The sequence below is a fragment of the Prionailurus viverrinus genome, chromosome B2, assembly GCF_022837055.1.
Source record: "Prionailurus viverrinus isolate Anna chromosome B2, UM_Priviv_1.0, whole genome shotgun sequence".
Taxonomy (NCBI): Eukaryota; Metazoa; Chordata; class Mammalia; order Carnivora; family Felidae; genus Prionailurus; species Prionailurus viverrinus.
The window spans coordinates 27,988,589-28,009,181 of record NC_062565.1 but is presented as its reverse complement, the minus strand read 5'-3'; the positions used below and the strand labels follow the sequence as shown (position 1 = coordinate 28,009,181).

At 39.9% G+C, this 20,593-nt stretch overlaps 1 protein-coding gene across 2 annotated transcripts in view; it reads right to left on the bottom strand.

Moving 5' to 3' along the window:
* EXOC2 (exocyst complex component 2) overlaps positions 1-18,335 on the bottom strand; it is a 277,000-nt gene extending 258,665 nt beyond the window's left edge. For both annotated transcript variants that reach the window (XM_047859097.1, XM_047859098.1), the window contains exon 1: positions 18,205-18,335. The gene's annotated coding sequence lies outside the window, so the exon portion shown is untranslated. The remainder of the gene's footprint in view (positions 1-18,204) is intronic.
* Between the last annotated feature and the right edge of the window lie 2,258 nt (positions 18,336-20,593).

Here is a 20,593-nt window from a genome sequence, read left to right as displayed (position 1 = left end):
CTCTCATACACATACACATACACACACACACACACATAGATGTACCTCATATATGAAAAAAGCACCAAAAAGAATAGTTTTCACAAGTGCTGACCAAAGCTGACCTCTCAGCCCAGCTCCACAGTGTGGCCATGTTAATGCACTAAGAGATGCAGACTGCCATTAAGGGCACCACCAACAGTCTTTATCAGAACAAAGCAAATTAACTTAAATGGGGTAAAGAACACTGATGTCATTAGAACACACTTTAGTAAGAAAAACCGACCTGTTCAGTTGGGAAGGAAATAAAACCCTAGAAAAGCCAATTAACTAGTAGGAGTCAAAAGACACAGATGCAGGGGCGCCTGGGTGGCGCAGTCGGTTAAGCGTCCGACTTCAGCCAGGTCACGATCTCGCGGTCTGTGAGTTCGAGCCCCGCGTCAGGCTGTGGGCTGATGGCTCAGAGCCTGGAGCCTGTTTCCGATTCTGTGTCTCCCTCTCTCTCTGCCCCTCCCCCGTTCATGCTCTGTCTCTCTCTGTCCCAAAAATAAATAAACGTTGAAAAAAAAAAATTAAAAAAAAAAAAAAAGACACAGATGCAAATCCTAACTATATGATTTATTCAGGCCCCTTTAAACTCCTAGTTTTCTCATCTATAACATGGGAATAATAGCTAACTTCACAGGTACCCTGAGAGGATTAAATGAAAAATCTCTCCAAACTTTAAAGCTCACTACAAGAATAATACAGCATTGCTCCTCTGCATATATAAAAATACAACTTTAAGTGAATTTATGGGCTGGGTGAGTCGTTAACTGTGCTGTCATGTTGGAGACTGGATGTGAAACTTTACAGGAGGATGACCTTAATCTGTTTTAAGACAGAAGAGATGTTATTAACAAAGAAATAAGAAAATTATAAGATTCATGCCACATAATTTGGGAAAGACCCAAGAAGCAGGAGGGAGATGGCTGAATATAATACTGCAACCGTAAACAATTATATCTCAAGACCAGGGAAACTACTTCTTTAAAGCCACAGCACTGTAGTTCACAATCCAATGAAACAATTCCAAATGCTGACTATGATATATACCCAAGATATAGTCAAATACTAAGCTTAATAGTCTAAACAATTACTTTATTTTCTTGGGGTTTTTTTTAATGTTTTTAAATGTTTTTATTTATTTTTGAGACAGAGAGAGAGCATGAGCAGGGGAGGGGTAGAGAGGAGACACAGAATCCGAAGCAGGCTCCAGGCTCTGAGCTGTCAGCACAGAGCCTGATGCAGGGCTCGAACTCACAGACTGTGAGATCATGACCTGAGCTGAAGTCAGATGCTTAACCAACCGACTGAGCCACCCAGGTGCCCCATCTTGTTTATTTTTAATATATTAATTTGAATCCCCAAAATAGTTATAGTCCAAGGCATAATTTTCTTGCTTACATTAATTCAAGCATCAATATAGTTTAAGAATTCTTGGTTATTTAAAGAGTCAAATATAATTTTGATTAAGCAAAAAAACCTAGGATAACATAAGAGTGAATGTATATTACAGCTTTGGGCATGGGAAGACTAAGTTTGAACCTGATGGAACAATCCAAACAGTGAACACATCATATAGAAATGTACGCCTTCTGGGGTGGTTCAGTCAGTTAAGCGTCTGACTTCAGCTCAGGTCATGATCTCACGGTTCATGGGTTCGAGCCACACATCGGGCTCTGTGCTGACAGCTCAGAGCCTGGAGCCTGCTTTGGATTTTGTATTTCCCTCCCTCTCTGCCCCTCCCTGCCTCATGTTCTGTCTCTCAAAAATAAATAAGCGTTAAAAAAAATTTTTTAAAGACATGTACACCTTAGTAAATGAGACAACCAAATTTAAAATCCAAATGGGAAATTAAAGAAAATGTTCAAAATAAAACATGAATAGCTTTATTATAAATACATCTCACAAAATCAACAGAAAAACACTAAGACTCAAAAAAAAAAAGAGAAAGGCATAAATTTTTATTTTATCACCATACAACACTATTATAACACCACTGACTATACTCCTTATGCTATACATTCATACTGTGCCTTATTCCACAACTAGAATTCTGTACCTCCCACTCCCGTTAACCTGGTTTACCCATCCCTCCTTTCTCCCTCCCCTCTAGCAACTATCAGTTTGTTCTTTGTATTTATGGGTCTGTTTCCACTTTTTGTTTGTTTTTTTTAGATTCCATATATAAGTGAAAGTATATTGTATTTGCCTTTCTCTAACTTATTCACTTAGTATAATGCCCGCTAGATCCAACCATTTTGCACATATGGCTAGATCTCATCCTTTTTATGGCTGACTAATGGTCCACTGAATGTATATACCACTTCTTTAACCATTCATCCAATTTAGGTTGCTTGCATATCTTGGCCATTATAAATAATAGTGCAATAAACAGTAGTGCATATATCGCTTCAAATTAGTGTTTTCATTTTCTTGGGTAAATACCCAGCAGTGGAATTACTGGATAATATGATATTTCTATTTTTTTTAATGTTTATTTTTGAGAGAGAGCATGCGCAAGGGGAGAGAGGTGCAGAGAGAGAGGGAGACAGAGGATCTGAAGCGGGCTCTGTACTGAGAGCAGCGAGCCCCATGTGGGGCTCAAACTCACGAATCATGAGATCATGACCTGAAGTCCAGCGCTTAACCGACTGAACCACCCAGGCAGCCCTCTGTTGTTGTTGCTGGGTTTTTTTTTGTTTTTTGTGGGTTTTTTTGTTTTTTTTTTTGTTTTTTGAAGAACCTCCACACTGTCTTCCACAATGGCTGCACCTATTTATGTTCCTACAAACAGTACACAAGAGCTTCTTTTTCTCCACATGCTCACCTATCTTTATTTTAGTCATTCTCACAAGTGAAAGGTACTATCTCTGTGGTTTTGCTTTGCATTTAGCTGATAATTAGTATGTTGAATATCTGTTCATTAGTCTGTTACCCATATGTATGTCTTCTTTGGAAAAAATGTCTATTCAGGTGCTCTACTTTTTGAGTTAATTTGTTTTTTTGGTGTTGAGTTCTGTAAGTTCTTTATATATTTTGGATATTAGCCACTTATTATTTGCAAAAGGCGGTAAGTTGCCTTTCTGTGTCGTTGGTTTCCTTCACTGTGCACAAGCTTTTTATGTGATGTAGTCCCAGTAGTTTATCTTTGCCTTTGTTTCCCTTGTCTGAGGAGACACATCTAGAAAAATGTTCTTAAGGCCAATGTCAAAAAGATTACTGTCTATGTTTTCTTGTAAGAATTTTATGGTTTCAGGTTTCACATTTAGGTCTTTAATCCATCTTGGGTTTATCTTTGTGTATGGTGTAAGAAAGCAGTCCAGTTTTCCCAGCACCATTTATTGAAGAGACTCTCTTTTCCCCACTGCATATTCTTATCTCCTTTGTCATAGATTAACTGACCAAGTAAGCATGAGTTTATCTCTGGGTTCTCCATTCTGTTCATTGATTTACGTGTCTATTTTTCTGCCAGTACCATACTGTTTTGATTATTATAGCTTTATAGTGTATCTTGAAATCTGGGTGATACCTCCAGCTTTCTTCTTCTTTCTCAAGATTGCTTTGGCTATTTGGGGTCTTTTGTAGTTCCATAACAAATTTTAGTATTATTTGTTCTAGTTCTGTGAAAAATATTGTTAGTATTTTGATATGACTGGATTGAATCTGTAGATTGCTTTGCGTAGTAGAGACGTTTTAACAATATTAATTCTTCCTAACTGTGAGCATGTTCTGTCTTTCCATATGTTTGTGTGGTCTTCAATTCCTTTCATCAATGTTTTGTAGTGTTAAGAGTACAGGTCTCTTACCTCCTTTGCTAACTGTATTCAAAGGTATTTTATTCTTTTTGGTACAAGTGTAAATGAAACTGTTTTCTTAATTTCTTTCTGCTACTTTGTTATTAGTGTAAACACAACAGATTTCTGTATATTAATTCTGTATCCTGTAACTTTAGTGAATGCATTTATTAATTCCAATACGTTTTTGGTGGAGTCTTCAAGGAATTTTTTTGTATAGAATCATGTCATCGGAAAATAGTGACAGCTTTTCTTCTTTAACAATCTGGGTGCCTCTTACTTGTTTTTTGCTTTTTTTGTTTTTTGTTTTTGTTTTTGTTTTTTGTCTGTCTTGGCTAAGACTTCCAGTAGTGTGTTGAATAAAAGTGGTAAAATGGAGATCTTTGTCTCATTCCTGATGTTAGGGGAAAAGCTCTCATTTCTTCACCATTGAATATAATGTGAGCTATGGGACTGTCATATAAGGCCTTTATTACACTGAGGTATATTCCCTCTAATCCCACCTTTTTGAGAGTTTTTATCATGAACAGATGTTGAATTTTGTCAAATGCCTTTTATGCATCTATTTAGATAAATATATGATTTATATCCTTCACATGTTGATTGATATGGGAATACTGAGCCCTCCTTGCATCCCATAATAAATCCGACTTGATCATGGCAAATGATCCTTTTAACATACTGTTGAATGTGGTTTGCTAATATTTTGAGACTTAAAACATTCTTAAAAGGTGACCAATGGATAAAATAATCCAAACCATGAGGACTATTAGGCATGAAGGTTTCCATAACCGTAATTATTTATTAACACAAAGGGGAAAAAAAGAAAAACATCCCAAACAACTAGAAAATGACTTACGTAAAATATGAAGGTCGATCCAAGGAAAAATTTTTTTTAAGTTTATTTATTTTTGAGAGAGAGCATGTGCAAGTGAGAGGGAGAGGGGCAGAGAAAGAGGAGAAAGGAGAAACTGAATCCCAAGCAGATTCCACACTGTCAGGGCAGACCCTGACATGGGGTTCAAACCACAAACTGTGAGATGATAACCTGAGCTGATATCAAGAGTCAGACACTTAACCGACTGAGCCACCCAGGTGCCCCATCCAAGGAAATATTATGCAGTAAGTGATGTATTACAAAAAGATGCCAGAGCAAGAAAATATTTATAACAAATTAGTTTTTAAAAGGAGCCATGTATGTGTATGTGTGTGTGTGTGTATGTGTGTGTGTGTATATATATATATGTAAATATGTAAATCTATATTTAGCAAATCATTTAGCATTTTAGAATACTTACTTCAAGGAACTTTGTTGTATATTTTTAAATCATTTTGTGTATGTATGTATATACATTATATTATGTATAATATATTATAAAGCTTCCATGGGACAGTCTTCTGACTGGATGTTTGGAAAAATTTTAGCCTGCTTATCAAATGCCCTTTACTGGTCAAGAGCCTATTGGGAAGAAAGGGAAAATTGACCTAATGGACATCATTCTAGCACAGACAGTTTCTATTAAAAAGGTAACTATGGGGAACCTGGGTGGCTCAGTCAGTTAAGCGTCCAACTCTTGGTTTCAGCTCAGGTAATGATGTCATGGTTTGTGAGTTCAAGCCCCACATTGGGCTCCCTACTGTCAGTGCAGAGCCCACTTCAGATCCTCCGTCCCTCTCTCTCTCTGCTCCTCCCCAACTTGCAGGTTCTCTCTCTTAAAAATAAATAAAACATTAAAAAACATATAAAAAGAAAAAAACCTGCCTTTGTAAAGTATATATGCTTGAATGGATATGGGAAAGTCTGAGATGGATAGACACCAGAGGTTAACATTACAGGGGGAATGAGACTGGGGAGGGTAGAGGGGTCAGAAAAGTCATGTTTTTTATACATTTTTATATTGGTTTCCCTGTGGCAGTGAGCATGTATACAAATTTTTCAGAGATGTAGTAAGGCCTTGGACACAGAAAGGTCAATTCCAGAGCATGGTATGGAGTAACCTTATGAATGGGGATACAAGGCAGTATATAGCTTCCTTGGTAATGCTGACCACATAATGTTTCCTCTTGACAGATCTGGAACTGTTGATTTCTCTTATTAATTGATTTTCTTATGAAAGAGATAACAAATAATATTCCCTACATTTAACAAAAAAAGAAAGGATGGGGCACCTGGGTGGCTCAGTGAGTTTAGCGTCCAACTCTTGATTTCAGCTCAGGTCATGATTTCATGGTTTGAGATCAAGCCCCACATCAGGCTCTGCACTGATAGCATGAAGCCTGCCTGAGATTCTCTCTCTCTACCTCTCTCTCTCTGCCCCTCCCCTGCTTGCACACACACACACACACACACACACACACACACACACACTCGCTCTCTCTCTCTCTCTCTCTCAAAATAAATAAGTAAACATTAAAAGGCGGGGGTGGGGGAAAGAATTGCTGTACCAAGGTCTCTGATAAAGAACTGTCCTCAATGGGCTTGGCTAAGACTGCATCATGTTCTTTTCTTTACTCCTAGGACCTAGTCCAGTACCAGAACAAAGCAGATACTCAGTAAAACAGTGGTTGGGCTGAACAGACCTGGGAACACACAGGCTGTCAATTCTCTCTTCTTTTGGCTCTTCAGGGACAGCAGCAAACTTTAAGCCATGTGGAATTTTAGCTATGAGAATTGAGATGTGGTCTTCGAACAGAATGTCAGCTTGATTTGTACCACTGAAGGATATACACCATTTCTTGATTCTGTACCGTGTCCCACACACTATTTTTTAAACCAGTAAATCTATCACTTGTTAGCCTCCAGGTTAAGATCAAATGTAAACTAATAAACCCATGCCACACTAGCAATCAAAAACTACTAAGAAATTGAGTCTTCTAACTACAACCTAAAAGTTTACTCAACTGTGACAGCTCCTCTTAATACTCTATACAGAAATGCTAACTATAAAGACAAGTTATTTGTTCATGCCACAGAAAGGAATCAGAAATGAATCCAAATTAACCACAAAGTGCAGAACAACTCATCTTCTATGGGTCACCTCTGAGTGACAGTAGGTCAAGTTCAAACGTGGCCTCTAATTACAAGGCCCAAGAGGTGAAAAACTTGATACTGTATTACCTCTTCCATAAAGAATTACCTGAAAATCAGAAATTCTAATGAGTAGGGTCAGATCTTTAATACTGTGTCCTTTTTAAAAAAATATCTTAAATGTCTAAATCAAAATTAGTTGTACCTCTCATAATTCTTTACATTAGAAAAATACTTATTTTTCAACCATCCTTTATTTCTATAAAAACTAGGCCAAAACTGACTTAAGTTTGTTTTTTAAATGTCAAAATCCACACATAAAAAAGAAGAGCAAAACCAAAAATATATTTTAAAATTCTACTTTTTGGTTCTAAATAATGAAAACTCCAAAGACAGTAATTTTTGTCTTAGATCTAAAGATGAACTTGTATTCAACAAAGATGCACTTAGAAATGCTATTTTAAAAATGCTGCCAAAGCAGTGTAGCTCAAAAGACAATGTTTCTCTGCCCTTGAAAGAGAATCAACTGCTGTTGAGGCCAATTGCCACCTCAGTTACATAGACCAAAACTCTGCTCCTCTTCCTTTTCAGTGTTCATTAGCCCAATAAAAGCAAAGCAGGAATGGAGGGATTTGGTTCAATCAGGATTTATCCTTTTAGAGTTCTAGATCAAATTTCAAAAGCCAGTTAGCAATGGCATTGTTCAGTTCAAGACAGGTTGAGAATAGGTCCCTGCATGACTTACTCCTACAAGGAAGGGCTGGGTGACTGACACGGCATTTCTATAAAATATAAGCCTAGAGCATTTCACAGCTCCTGTTAAATATTTCTGAGTTTCTGAAACATAAGTTCAATTCTACTTATAATGTTTACTTGACTATACCCATCATTTATCAATGTTTTTTCTATCTATAGAATTTTCACTCATTAGGTAAAAGAAATAGGGTAATGACTGACACTATGCACATACTTTGCCATAGTCAACACAGAAGGTTACATATTATATGATTGCATTTATATAAAAGTTCAGAATAAGTAAACCCATAACGATAAAGTATATTATTGGTAGCTAGAGAAGGGGGAATGGAAAAGGATTGACTGGATTCAGAGTTTTCTTGGGGAGTAAGGAAAATGTTCCAGGATTAGATAGTAGCAATGGTTTGCATAACACTAATTTTGCTTCAGAATTCTTGGGAGCAATAGATTAACATTTTCACCACAAAACAGAACACTCAAAAAATGGACACAAGAGGAAATACAAGATGATAGCATTTAAAAAAAAAAAAAAAAGCATTTGACACTACTTGAATTCCTAAAGTCTTCTGATTTAAGATCAAATGAGATGAAAGAAAGAAAACCTTGGCCAGGACTGAAAGAACAGGAGGGAGTAAGAAAGACTTTATTTACCCTCCCAGTGATGGAAACTGAGTTCATTAACTAAAACTCAGTGTAAAAATAATGGGGAAGAGGTACCTGGGTGGCTCAGTCGGTTAAGCATCCAACTCCTGACTGCAGCGCAGGTTGTGATCTCATGGTTCCTGAGGTGAGTTTATAAAATATATAAACTTTTAAAAAATAAGTAAATAAAACAAAAATGACAGGGAAAATAGTGGAACAACAATAAGCTAGACATATTAACCTCTCTGGAAAATGTCAGTGGTCAAGACTTTCCAGTCCTAGACAACACATCAGTAACACCAACTCCATTCCAACAAGACTGTGGGGAAGATGGGGAAATAAAGAAGCTAAACAATGCGAAATCCCAAGTGATATCAACAGTCTAGTGTTTACTTAAATGACAAAATACTTGACTATCTTAGTAATAATGTTCAGAAGTGAGAGAGGAACAAAAATCAAGATACTACTGCTAATTTATTTACAATGAAAGAATTAGAAAAAAAGATATTGTCCTAAGTTTATACTACTGCATAAAAAGTTTCACTTGTCTCAACCTGTCAGATCTGTATTATAAGCCAATATCACTGTATTATAAGCCAATATGACAAATATAATAATTACAGTAAACAGGCATGCCAAAATCAATGCAGATTTTCAAAAAGGGTCAAGGAATCAACTGTCAGCTTAAATTGGTTAATTCTATTAAAATTGTTAAACATGACAGACTGTCGTCACACAACTCCCAGATTCTTTTACATGAGCAGAGTTGGATTAATTTGACCCAAATTTTGTATAATAGCTTTTCCCATTTCTAAAAATACATCAACTTTGTCACTTAAAATCTCTGCTTTACTTCTCTAGCTTGACCTCAAAAGAAACTTCTTCAAGGCCATATATCTTGACATAGTGAAAGCAAAATAATCACAGCACTCAGCAGTGCTATTAACATTTCTGAGCCACAGGGATTAAACAGGCAGATGCTATGGAAAGTGCCTGTTGGGAGAAGACAGGGAGTTGAGACTGCACCACAGCTGTGAGGGATTGAAGCTGCTAGCTATGGAATCAAGTTTAGGAGAAACTCTGGGCACAATTCCGGCATCCGAAATAAATTAAAGTAAACAGTCTTGCTCTCTCTCATCCACCCTGTTAGCAGCCTCTCGACTGAGTGAGACCACACACTCAGACCACACAGCGCCAGCTGAACTCCTCGCACGCAACATCTACAAGCTGTCACTCGGCAGCACAGAGGGCAAGGGGGGGGGGAGGTTGAAGGAGAGTGAAAAGAGAGGGAAAGGGGGGAGGGGAAAGTGGAGAATCTCCTCTACATACAGCTGGACTGAGTGATACGTGGTTTAGAGAAAGGGAAAAACCTCCCTGAGAAAACAAGCTGGCCATGGCCTTGTGTATCCTTGACCTGTACTCCCCCATACCAATTTAGTAGCCGATGAAGGATTAACAAAGCATGCATTTAACATCAATTAACCTTCTATCCATCACAGGTCAAAAGAGAAAACTGCCATTATAAAAGTATTTCATTAAAATAAAGAGGAAAGGCCACATTTTCTTACAATTTATAATGTATACTTAAACAAGTGCATTTTCTTTTATTTTATATTATATTGGTTTTAACCCGTCTGCTTCTTTTCCTTTAATGGAGCACACAGAATGAATTTAGTGTTTCTGCAACAGAGGTCAGAAAATTTTAATTTTGTAATTTTCCCATACTTCACTGTAACACAACCTTTGATTTTCCAAAATATTTACTGGTAGAAGAACAGAGGGTAAAATATCTTTTACATAACTTCAGTCTAAATATACATTTAAAAAAATAACTAGTAACAAAAATATTAAGGGAAAGAAACAGAAAAATAGTAACCACAAAAGTAGCTTTAGAATGATTAACCAAATTTTTACTACTTATTAAAGAAGAATTTTGCTGATTTTAATAGCTAACAAGAAATAAGTGATCAGGTGTCTTACCCTCTGAGGTCCCCAGAGGCTCGGTTCAGCTAAAGGGATAAGACCAGGAGTTGGAAATAACAGGAGTTCTGATTCACTGCAGACTTGAAGAACCCTCACCAAAGAGGCCAGGGAAAGCCTCCTGATGTTAAAGCACTATTTTCTTAAATCAGGCCACAGAAAAGTGAAAGTTTTCCCCCCAAAATAATAGCACTAGATATATTTTTCCTGTCCAGAGTCATCATGGATCCAAAGGACCCCAGAAAAACCTCATTGCAGAGATGCCTAGAGTTTCAACAATAAAATTACATGCCACTAGACTCAGGCCGCCCAGCAACAGAACCAAATGTAGAATTCACCACATCCTCCTTGAGTCATGTTCAACCTGTTCTAGAATAGACTTGCCTCTTGGGGTTGGGCTGGGCTAACCCCAGAGGGATCTCCTTGAGATACTGGAAAAGGGTTTTAAAGAATGGTAATTTGTTTCCTTCCATTTTCTGTAAACTCATTCTGCTTTTCCTGTGCAGGGTCAAGATCAAGTTATCTCAGCACAAACACACATTTTACCATCTAAGGGCACAGGGTGGGACAAGTCTCAAAGACAGGGTCATGAATTCTTCTATCCAACATTTTTTTTTTTAAGTATGCAAGGTGGGGAGGGATGGAAGGGGGAGAGAAGAAGAGAGGGAGGGGGAAAAAGAGAGGGAGAAAGAGGGAGAAAGAAGGAGAGAGAAGGAGAGAGGGAGAGAGAAAGAGAATCTCAAGCAGGCTCCACTCTCAGTGTGGAGCTTGATGCAGGGCTGGATCCCATGACCCTGGGATCATGACATGAGTCATCTGCACAAAGGAAGGACTGAACAAATAAGAGATAAAGCATCCCTACTTTTCCAGCTCTTTTTAGACTTCTTTCCTTCATCACTCCTACAAAGAAAATATAATTTAAATACGCAATTTAAAAAATTTTTTTAATGTTTTATTATTTATTTTTGAGAAAAAGAGAGAGAACGCAAGGAGGAGAGGGACAGAGAAAGAGAGGGAGACGCAGAATCCAAAGTGAGTTCCAGGCTACAAGCTGTCAGCACAAAGCCCTATGCAGGGCTCGAACCCACAAACCATGAGATCATGACCTGAGCCAAAGTCAGACACTTAACTGACTGAGGCACCCAGGTTCCCCAAAATAACTATGTTTTTAAATGAAAGCATAACTTTTTATGTGTTAATTCGTTTGGAAAAAAAAAACAATGATTTTAAAAATAAAACTCTGAGGGGCGCCTGGGTGGCTCAGTCAGTTAAGCATCCAACTTCGGCTCAGGTTATGATCTCGCGGTTCGTGGGTTCAAGCCCACATCGGGCTCTGTGCTGACAGCTCAGAGCCTGGAACCTGCCTCAGATTCTGTGTCTCCCTCTCTCTCTGCCCCTTACCCATTCACACTCTGTCTCTCTCTCAAAGATGAATAAACATTAAAAAAAATTTAACTTTGATAAATGGCACTGAATTATGTATCTATAAACTTATGCATCTATAGATATTACATATATATAGGGGTGCCTGGGTGGCTCAAGTCGGTTAAGGGTCCAACTTTGGCTCAGGTCATGATATGATCTTACAGTTTATGGGTTTGAGCCCCAGGTTGGGCTGTGGGCTGACAGCCTGCTTCGGATTCTGTGTCTCCTCTCTCTCTGCCCCTCTCCCACTTGTGCACTGTCTCTCTCACTCTCCCCCAAAAATAAATATTTTAAAAATATTATACACACACACATACATAATGAAAAAAAAACCTTCACTCTTGCTATAATGTTTTGGAGTAAAGGGAAGGGAATGTACAAGAAGTAACTAGAAAAGAATACTGGAAGCAAGAGAGTATATAGGGGGAAAGCCTGACAATTTGGCTCTCTAGAGCTCCCACATAACTGATCTGTTACATAAATACTTGAATACACAGCTAATCTAAAACAAACACTGGATACCATCTTAATTCCGTCAATTAAAAGTCTCATTCTTTATTTCCCAGAAACTTTAAAATCCCCTGCCTCAGCAGGCTAAGTCTTCCTAGAAGACAATTAGTTTCACTACACTTCAAAGTCAAAAGCTGTTAGGTCTAAAGGTGGCTGGTTCTCTAACTTATGTCACTGGACATTGATAGCATACTGAAAATAAAACAGGCCAGCGCAAATCCACCACCCTCCAAAACACAAACAAAAACCTAATTTTAAAGAAAATACACTACTCAATGGAAGGAAAAAGGAATCGTAGTTCATGTAAAAGCACAGCATTATTCATTCACCAATCTATTGCCAACTGTACCCATGTCCCTTACCACCCTCATCTTCATTAGATTTACATTGGGTGAACAAAACATTACTTCTTGATATTTCAGAAAACATTATTTCTTCAGGAAAAAAAAAAGCGTCCCAGTGGTTTTTTTTTGTTTGTTTTTTCAGAAACACAGATCACGTGGACAATACTGAAGATGGCATTATCAAATAAAACTGATTTTTATCTTTGTTTAGTCCATCAAGAAGATTTGGGATATATACCGATTGGTCATCTAGCACCTCAAAAAATGACAGTGCTGGATTCCTCATTAAAGAGATAAACTAAAATTTGGAACAAGGAACCTCAGATAATTCAGTCAAAACAAATATTTATTAAGGACTTCCTATGTCCCAGGCACTATAATGGGAAAATGATAGGAACAAGATTTTGTGACAAGGAAGTCATGGATGACCCTGACATTCAATAGAGTGATAGGTACTGAAACCAGAAAGCAGTGGGATGAGTGTGAAATGGACTTAAACAACTATTTAAGAATTTTGCCTAGGATGGAAAAAGAAATTTGAATAGAGGAATGTGAAATCAAAGGAGCATGCTACTTTTTTATTGTTACTGTTTTTCTATTTTGCTTTAATTGTCATCTGTCTCTAGGCATGATTAAAGGCTGACAAGAATGAGCCTTTGGCCAATGAACAACTAAATAAAGTACTCCCAAAGGCAAGAGTAGATACAGAGGCCTGGGACATATGTCTTAGGATAAATGCAATCACTTTTGGGGTAACTGGGGAAAGAGGAAAGGTTTTTTGGAAGAAAGAGCATGGGATTCTCCACTGATAGTTCTACTCGTGAAGTAGGTGGCAAGAGTATCTGCTGGGAGTATAGATTATGTGAAAGGATGAGAGATTTGAGAAAAATGGAAAATGCTTAAAATAGATTCTACAGAGGGCAGAAGCAAACACTTACAAGGAAAACCCTAGAAAACTCTTTGATGACCATGGATCCGTAGGAGTACAAATCTGCTAGAATTTTCCCCTGTTGGTTTCAGCAACTCAGTTCAAGCATTAAAGAAGGTAAAGAATTGAGATGGTCCAGGGCGGAGAATTTGCCAGCCAGATGCTACAAACGAATAATAATACAATTGAGCATTCTGGTATGAGAGTGACCAAAGATCCGGTAAAAGTGCAGCTGTAATGGAGGTAACTGAGTGAGGGTGAGAAAGATAAGACACTAAGCAAAGAGTGGAAGATTTGAGCTTTGCATTTCAGAAGTGGACTAGTTTCAGGTATGGGCACTTTAGTCCTGCTTCCCCACTCCCAGGTACATCTCTGGCAATAGCCATATCCCTTTGCTTGGCTCCAGCTCTCAGGAGGCTGTAGTTTGTCCTTTTGTTCCCTCTACTTGTTGTCAGTTTCTCTTTGGGCCTCACTGTCCCTTGTTTGTTCCCTAACCCTGCCCACACCTCTGCAAGTAGTGCCTTTATTAAAATCTCCCTACTTGAACCATCTGGCATGAATTCTGATTCCTGCTGAGACCCTCATTTATCCAGATACACATCATGTCAATCACATGGGGATTTCATTAAACTAAAACCAAATATCCCCGACTTTCAGTCTTGTTTTGTCTTTCAGTAAAATTATAATACAACCAAAGTTAAAATCATATAATCTTCAATATCACATAACTTTGTAAGTGGAAAAGGCCTTTAAAAATTCAGGAAATTTGGGGCACCTGGGTGGCTCAGTCAGTTAAATGTCTGACCTCACAGCTCGTGCGTTCCAGCCCCACGTCAGGCTCTGTGCTGGCAGCTCAGAGCCTGAAGCCTGCTGACACTGTCTCTCACTCTCTCTCTCTCTCTCAAAAATAAATAAACATTAAAAAATAAAAATTCATCAAATCTTACAGATGAAACTATGAGACAACCTTACAAGAGCAGCACAGCTAGCAAGCAGCAAAAGGAGAACTCATTCATCAATGCACCATTATTATTGAATGCTAACTTTGTGCCATGCACCACTCTAGGTGCCTGCTTGGATCCACCTTATGCAGCTTACATTCTAATTAACTAAACTCCAGGTTTCCCAAATCCCAGTGTCCACTGTTGTTTCCACTACCGGCACCAAGACTTATTTTAAGCAGGAAGTAGTAAGTAGAAGGAATTACTAAAATCAAAACCGAAAATTAAGCCTGGGATGCACCCCAGTCTTAAATGTTACCAATGGTATTAAAATTAAAGAATGTTGATGAAACTTTAGAGCAAGCCTAATACAATTTTCCTGGGGGAAAAAAAATGCATAGTAAGTCAGTTCCAAACCCCTCAGCTTTACCTTCAGGGCACTCCATAATCCAAAACATACTTACTTACCAGCCTGTGGGCCTTCTTCTGTGTGCCACCCAGACGTTCCAGTGCCTTCCCTATGAAGGGCCACATCCTCCCCGTCAAGGTCTGACCTCCATGAAGTTTTCCCAATTACTCTAACCCCAACAGATCCCCTTCTCTGAATTCCTGCTATTCTTACACTCAATATTATAGTTTAGTTCTTAGATATTCTTTAATTGAGAGCAAAAATGCCCCTTCTGAATCTAAGCTGATATTATTTTTAATGTGTATGTCAAGCATATGCTAAAGTGGGAGATACAAAAATGGCCAAAACTAATCTCCAGCCAGCCAGAACTTAGCCTTTTGACAGATGTAAGTACCAGTAATACCTATAGCCCCTAAAACAACACAGGGATAGGACAAGTGCTAACTGGTTTTGGATTCACTGAGCTGAAAAATTTCAAGCCAGGAAAAAATCTTAATCTAGTTTTATATATTCCCTGACTACAGGAAAAAGGAAACTGAAGCCTAAAGAGGCTATGCCCATGCTATGAAGCAGGTAGGTGGTAGCTCACAGACCAGTAAATGGCTGCTTTGACTCCTAAGCTGAAAAACCTTTTGACTCCATAATTTTCAAACTGAGGGCCAAAGATGACTATAGGTGTACCCATAGCTTCAAGAGTCATATTCTCTACAATTACTTTAAGTTTGTGTGTTTGTATCAAGAATAATTATTTTATGGGCCCCTGGGTGGCTCAGTCAGTTAAGCGTCTGCCTTCAGCTCAGGTCATGATCTCACAGTTTGTGGGTTCAAGCCCCACGTCAGGCTCTGCACTGATAGCATGGAGCCTGCTTCGGGTTCTGTCTCCCTCCTTCTCTGCCCCTCCCCCGCTCACTCTCACTCTCTCAAAAATAAATAAACATCTTTTTTAAAAGAATAATTATTTTAAATTAACATAAACATACACTTGGGGCGCCTGGGTGGCACAGTTGGTTGGGCGTCCGACTTCAGCCAGGTCACGATCTCGCGGTCTGTGAGTTCAAGCCCCGCGTCGGGCTCTGGGCTGATGGCTCAGAGCCTGGAGCCTGTTTCCGATTCTGTGTCTCCCTCTCTCTCTGCCCCTCCCCCGTTCATGCTCTGTCTCTCTCTGTCCCAAAAAATAAATAAACGTTGAACATAAACATACACTGAACCATGTGATAATAACAACACTACTACCATGCAATTTCACCAGGCAATCCAGGAGATGCATGAACACATTCCTCACCATCTGAGAACAATCAACATTCTAGCATACTGCTTAGCACAGTGATCAATGTTATTTCCCATGCCAATCAATTTCAAAATCCTCTCTACTCAACACTGGCCTAAAACTTATCCATTCAATAAACACTGAAGCTCCTGGGATGTTGGTAGGTGCTAACTAGATCCTGGCTACATGAAGATGAATAAATTGGAAAATGGGTGAAAAAGTAATTAAAAGATTAACTATATACATAACTATACATAGCATTTCCTATACTCTGGCTTAATCCTGCCATTCCCTGGTGCTAGAAATTATGCAAAGTCCTCTACTAGAAGGCTGCTTTGCAAAATTTGAGTTCTGATTTCATTTTCCCTACAATTCATACATAACAGGCTCTCAAATATTAGTGCAATGAGTGAAAATTTAAGCAGATTAACAATCATCTTTTCAAAAAAACATTTCAAAATTATATTCAGTACAGAAAATTAAATGCTTGACACGATAAAAAAGAAATTTCTGAACCTTTCAAGAGTCATTCCAAATTACACTGGGGGATCCTGTTTCCTTGTTTAAATTAAGTTCCTACTTAGGGGCCCCTGGGTGGCTCAGTCAGTTAAGTATCCAACTTCAGCTCAGGTCATGATCTCACCTTTGGTGAGTTTGAGCTTGAATGGGACTCTGTCTCCCTCTCACTCTCTGCCCCTCCCCCGTTCACATTCTCTCTCTCTCTCTTTCTCTCTCTCAAAAATAAAAATAAACATTAAAAAAAAATGTTTTAAAGTTCCTAAACAGAAGAGAACATTTGAGTAGTAAACACACATCATCCTCTTTTTATTACCACCCTTTCAGTCAACAACTTTGGACACACAGATGATCCTCAGGAAGCTTCTGGCATTCAGTTTCTGTTAGTAGAGTCAGATACACAGAGCCTGACCAGAATGTACTAATGTTTATACAGAAAATGTAATGTATTAGGAGACTGAGCCACAAGACCTCAGTTACAACTAGCTTTACAGGGTGCCTGGGTGGCTCAGTCGGTTAAGACTCAGACTTCACCTCAGGCCATGATCTCATGGTTCATGGGTTCAAGCCTGGCATCAGGTTCTGTGCTGACACCTCGGAGCCTGGAGCCTGTTTCAGATTCTGTGTCTCCCTCTCTCTCTGCCCTTTCTCCGCTAGCACTCTGTCTCAAAAACAAATAAACACTAAAAAAACATTTTTAATAAAAAATAAAAAAATAACTAGTTTTTCAATATAGTGCCACCCAAATGATTTAATTAAATTGTGGCTGGGTAAGCCTTTTTAAAAGGTTTCCTTGTAAGTTTACTCCAATTCATGAGAGGAAAAAAAAAAAAAGCTTTCTCATACCTATTATTATAATTGACCTTTACTGATTAAGAATAGCTTATTTCCATTTAAAGACAATCTTTTGCAAGAACTGTTTCTTGGAAATTAAGGAAGTGTCTATACAAAATCTTGGGATAGCAAGCTAGCATCACCAGGCTTACATGAGAGATGACACTGTGTTTGGGTGTGCAGGCTGTAAAGCTTCGGTGCCTTGTCTCAAAGGAAGTTAAAAGACTGAGTAACTACAAGCTAGTTACATAACCACTCCGGGCTTCCGTTTCTCCCTCTGTAAAATGGGGATGATATACAGCATCTACCTCTCGTGAGAATTAAATTAGTAAATGTAAACGCTTAAAACACTGAATGAAAGGCACCTAGAAAATGCTCAGTATAGCTCTAAATGACGCAAACTTAAGCAAAACAAGCAAAACATGTCTCACATTCGCTCTTCGCGAATAAATTCTTACACCTGACACAGTGACAATACGTAGGGACGCAAGGGGGACGAGTGAAGCCGACTACAACCAACGGGTCGATGGTCACTGTTCTGGAGGCCCATGACCGGCGCAAGGGTGAAGGTCTCTGGGCCTCTAGCAGGTGTCAGGGACGGCGCGGAGGTGCGGACGGGAACCGCGCGGCGCCTTCCTCCTCACAGTCAGGGACTGAAGAGCGGTGCAGGAGACTGACACCGGCGCTGGCGGACCACTTCCACCCGCCTCTCTGGGAGCGAGGCCAGCCGCCGGCGCCCTCCGCCCTGCCTGTCCGTGCCTCCCCAGGCTGGCCTTCAGCCAGGACCTCCAGCCTCCACAACGTACCTCCAGCCTGCCTGCCGCCCCCTACGGCCCACAACGACCGAGCTCCCGGCGGCTCTCGCGAAGAGTCCCGGGCGGTGGCTGCCCTAACCGCCGGCGCCTTCACTTCCGCCCGCTGGGAGCGCCGAGAGCGTCGATCCGCCGGGTAGTCGAGCTCCGAGTCCTAGATGATCCAAGCCTCTGCGGGAAGAGCTGGTGGGAGGGTCGGAGCCGGCTTCCGGTAGGGCTGGGACTGGCGCTGGGGCCGCAGGACAGAAGGCGTGGCTGGTTGGGGTCGCTGGACGCTGGAGGGTTGGGGTGGGGAGGCCGAGGGGATCCGCAGTTTGCAGCGTCGGTTCGGTACCCTCGGATCGCCTCTAGGAGGATGTAGGATGAGACGGTGCGTTTCTGGTTGGTTCTGCACCGAATCGGGCTGTTGTAGTTCCTACCTAGGCTTTTGGAAGCTAGGCAAGGCAGAAAAGCCACAGGACCTTGGATATTGTGGAGGAGGATGCCAGGCTACAACCTGGAGACTCTGAGACTTGGTGACTGTTGTAGTTAAATTTAAGGAACAACTGCATGGGCTAGGCGCTGTGCAAGGCATTGGAGATATAAAGGTGAATTAAAGGCAGTCACTTCCTTTCGGGATCTGGCTGGGCTGAGAATAAATCAGAGCCTGGTTAGAGGAAAAAGAATGGCACTTAGGGAGTGACTACAACAGCCTAGGCAAGAAATGACTGGTTTGCACTGAAAAGACAATGGTGGGGATGAAGGGAAAGTGGTGATAGGAAACTGAGAAAATAGAATTCTGGTTGTTTCTACTTTATTAGCAGAAGACTCATTAAGATCATCCATGAAAATGGAGGATGGGAGGCAAGGGAGGTTTAAGAAAAAAAGGTGAAATCTTTGTCTTGGATACTGCGAATCAAATTACTAAGAAAATATGGCAAGATTTCCAGGCAGGGCTGAGAGCTTTCTTGGGATGTGTAGTCCTAAATTTAAAATGGAATCAGTCAGCATGCCTGGTTATGTTTTGGCTGCTCTGGTGTAGGTAGAGAAATAGTAGAAAATTATTTCTAAGTGAGGATGGAGTTTTACAAGGCAAAAGGAACAGGAAACAAAGGAGTTGAAAGTCTGTGCAAAGAAATGTTATTATGGAGGACAATGGAGTTTAAGCTTGTGTAACAGTATTTAGAGGGATTTTTCTGGTTGTCCTGGAATTTAAATTGGCCACTTAGACTATTAAGGTATCAGATAACTAGGATGATCATTTGTCCCACTCTGCATGAGATAGCTCTGGTTTTTGTCTGTTATCCTGGCTTAACTGTTAAGAGTGTCCCTTTCATTGTCAAAAATGCCTCTGTTTGGACAATATGTAGTCACACTAAAGTCACACTGCTTTATAAAGAGAGATGCAAACAATTGAGATCAGACATCTCTTCAGGGCTTAGAAGGGATTCCCTCACCTGGCTCTAAGCAAAGTTAGTACGTGCTGACCTGAGGTATACAGGAGCCTATGTTTGCTATCAGAGTGGAGCTGAGCATAGGAACAAAGTTCTTGGAAGAGTTGGCCTGCCATTGGCACTAAACATAATTATGAGTATGCTAAATCTGCTTTTGGTCTAGAAATTCCCAAAGATATGAGACCTGTTGGAGTCACCAGTTACAGCTAAATAGAAAGGAGGATAGCTGTGAAGCAGAGGCACAACCATGGTAAAGGTTTTGCCATCTCTCACTCTAAGAACTCAGACATGTGCTTCACCCAAATTTCATCTTTGGTCAATTTTTATGTCTCACATGAATGCCCACCAGAGAGCATCCACAGCAGAGGAGAACTCAGTACCCAGGATGATTTGACCAACACCTTCAGTCCTGGGTCACACCAATGTTTATGCAGTGGGCCTGTGAATGGTATAGCCATAGTAGCAGGGATGGAGCTCCATGGACCCCTTTCAACAAGGCAGATCCAGATAGTGTGTCTGCTCCCTCCAACTGCAAAGGCCAGTGCAACTACTTGGCAAATTAATTTCTTCAGACCCAGTTACATATCCTGGGTTTTGGTTTGTCTTCCCTGTCTGCAGAGCCCTGACAAGCATCACTATCCAGTTGCTCACAGAGTGTTTTATTTATCATCATGGGATTTCCCATAATAACATCTGGGACCAGGGACACACTTAAGAGTGAAACAAGTCTGACAAAGAGGACAATACAAGATCTACTGGTTCTACCCTACATCACACACCCAGAAGCTGCCACTCTGAGAGAATTTTAGAATGACCTCTTAAAGGCTCCAGCTTGGAGAACTAAGGCTCCAGCTTGGAGAAAATATTTTGCAGGGTCGAGATGCTATGTTATTCGATGCAATATGTATTTTGAACCTAATGCCAGCATATGGTACTGCACCTCAGATAGA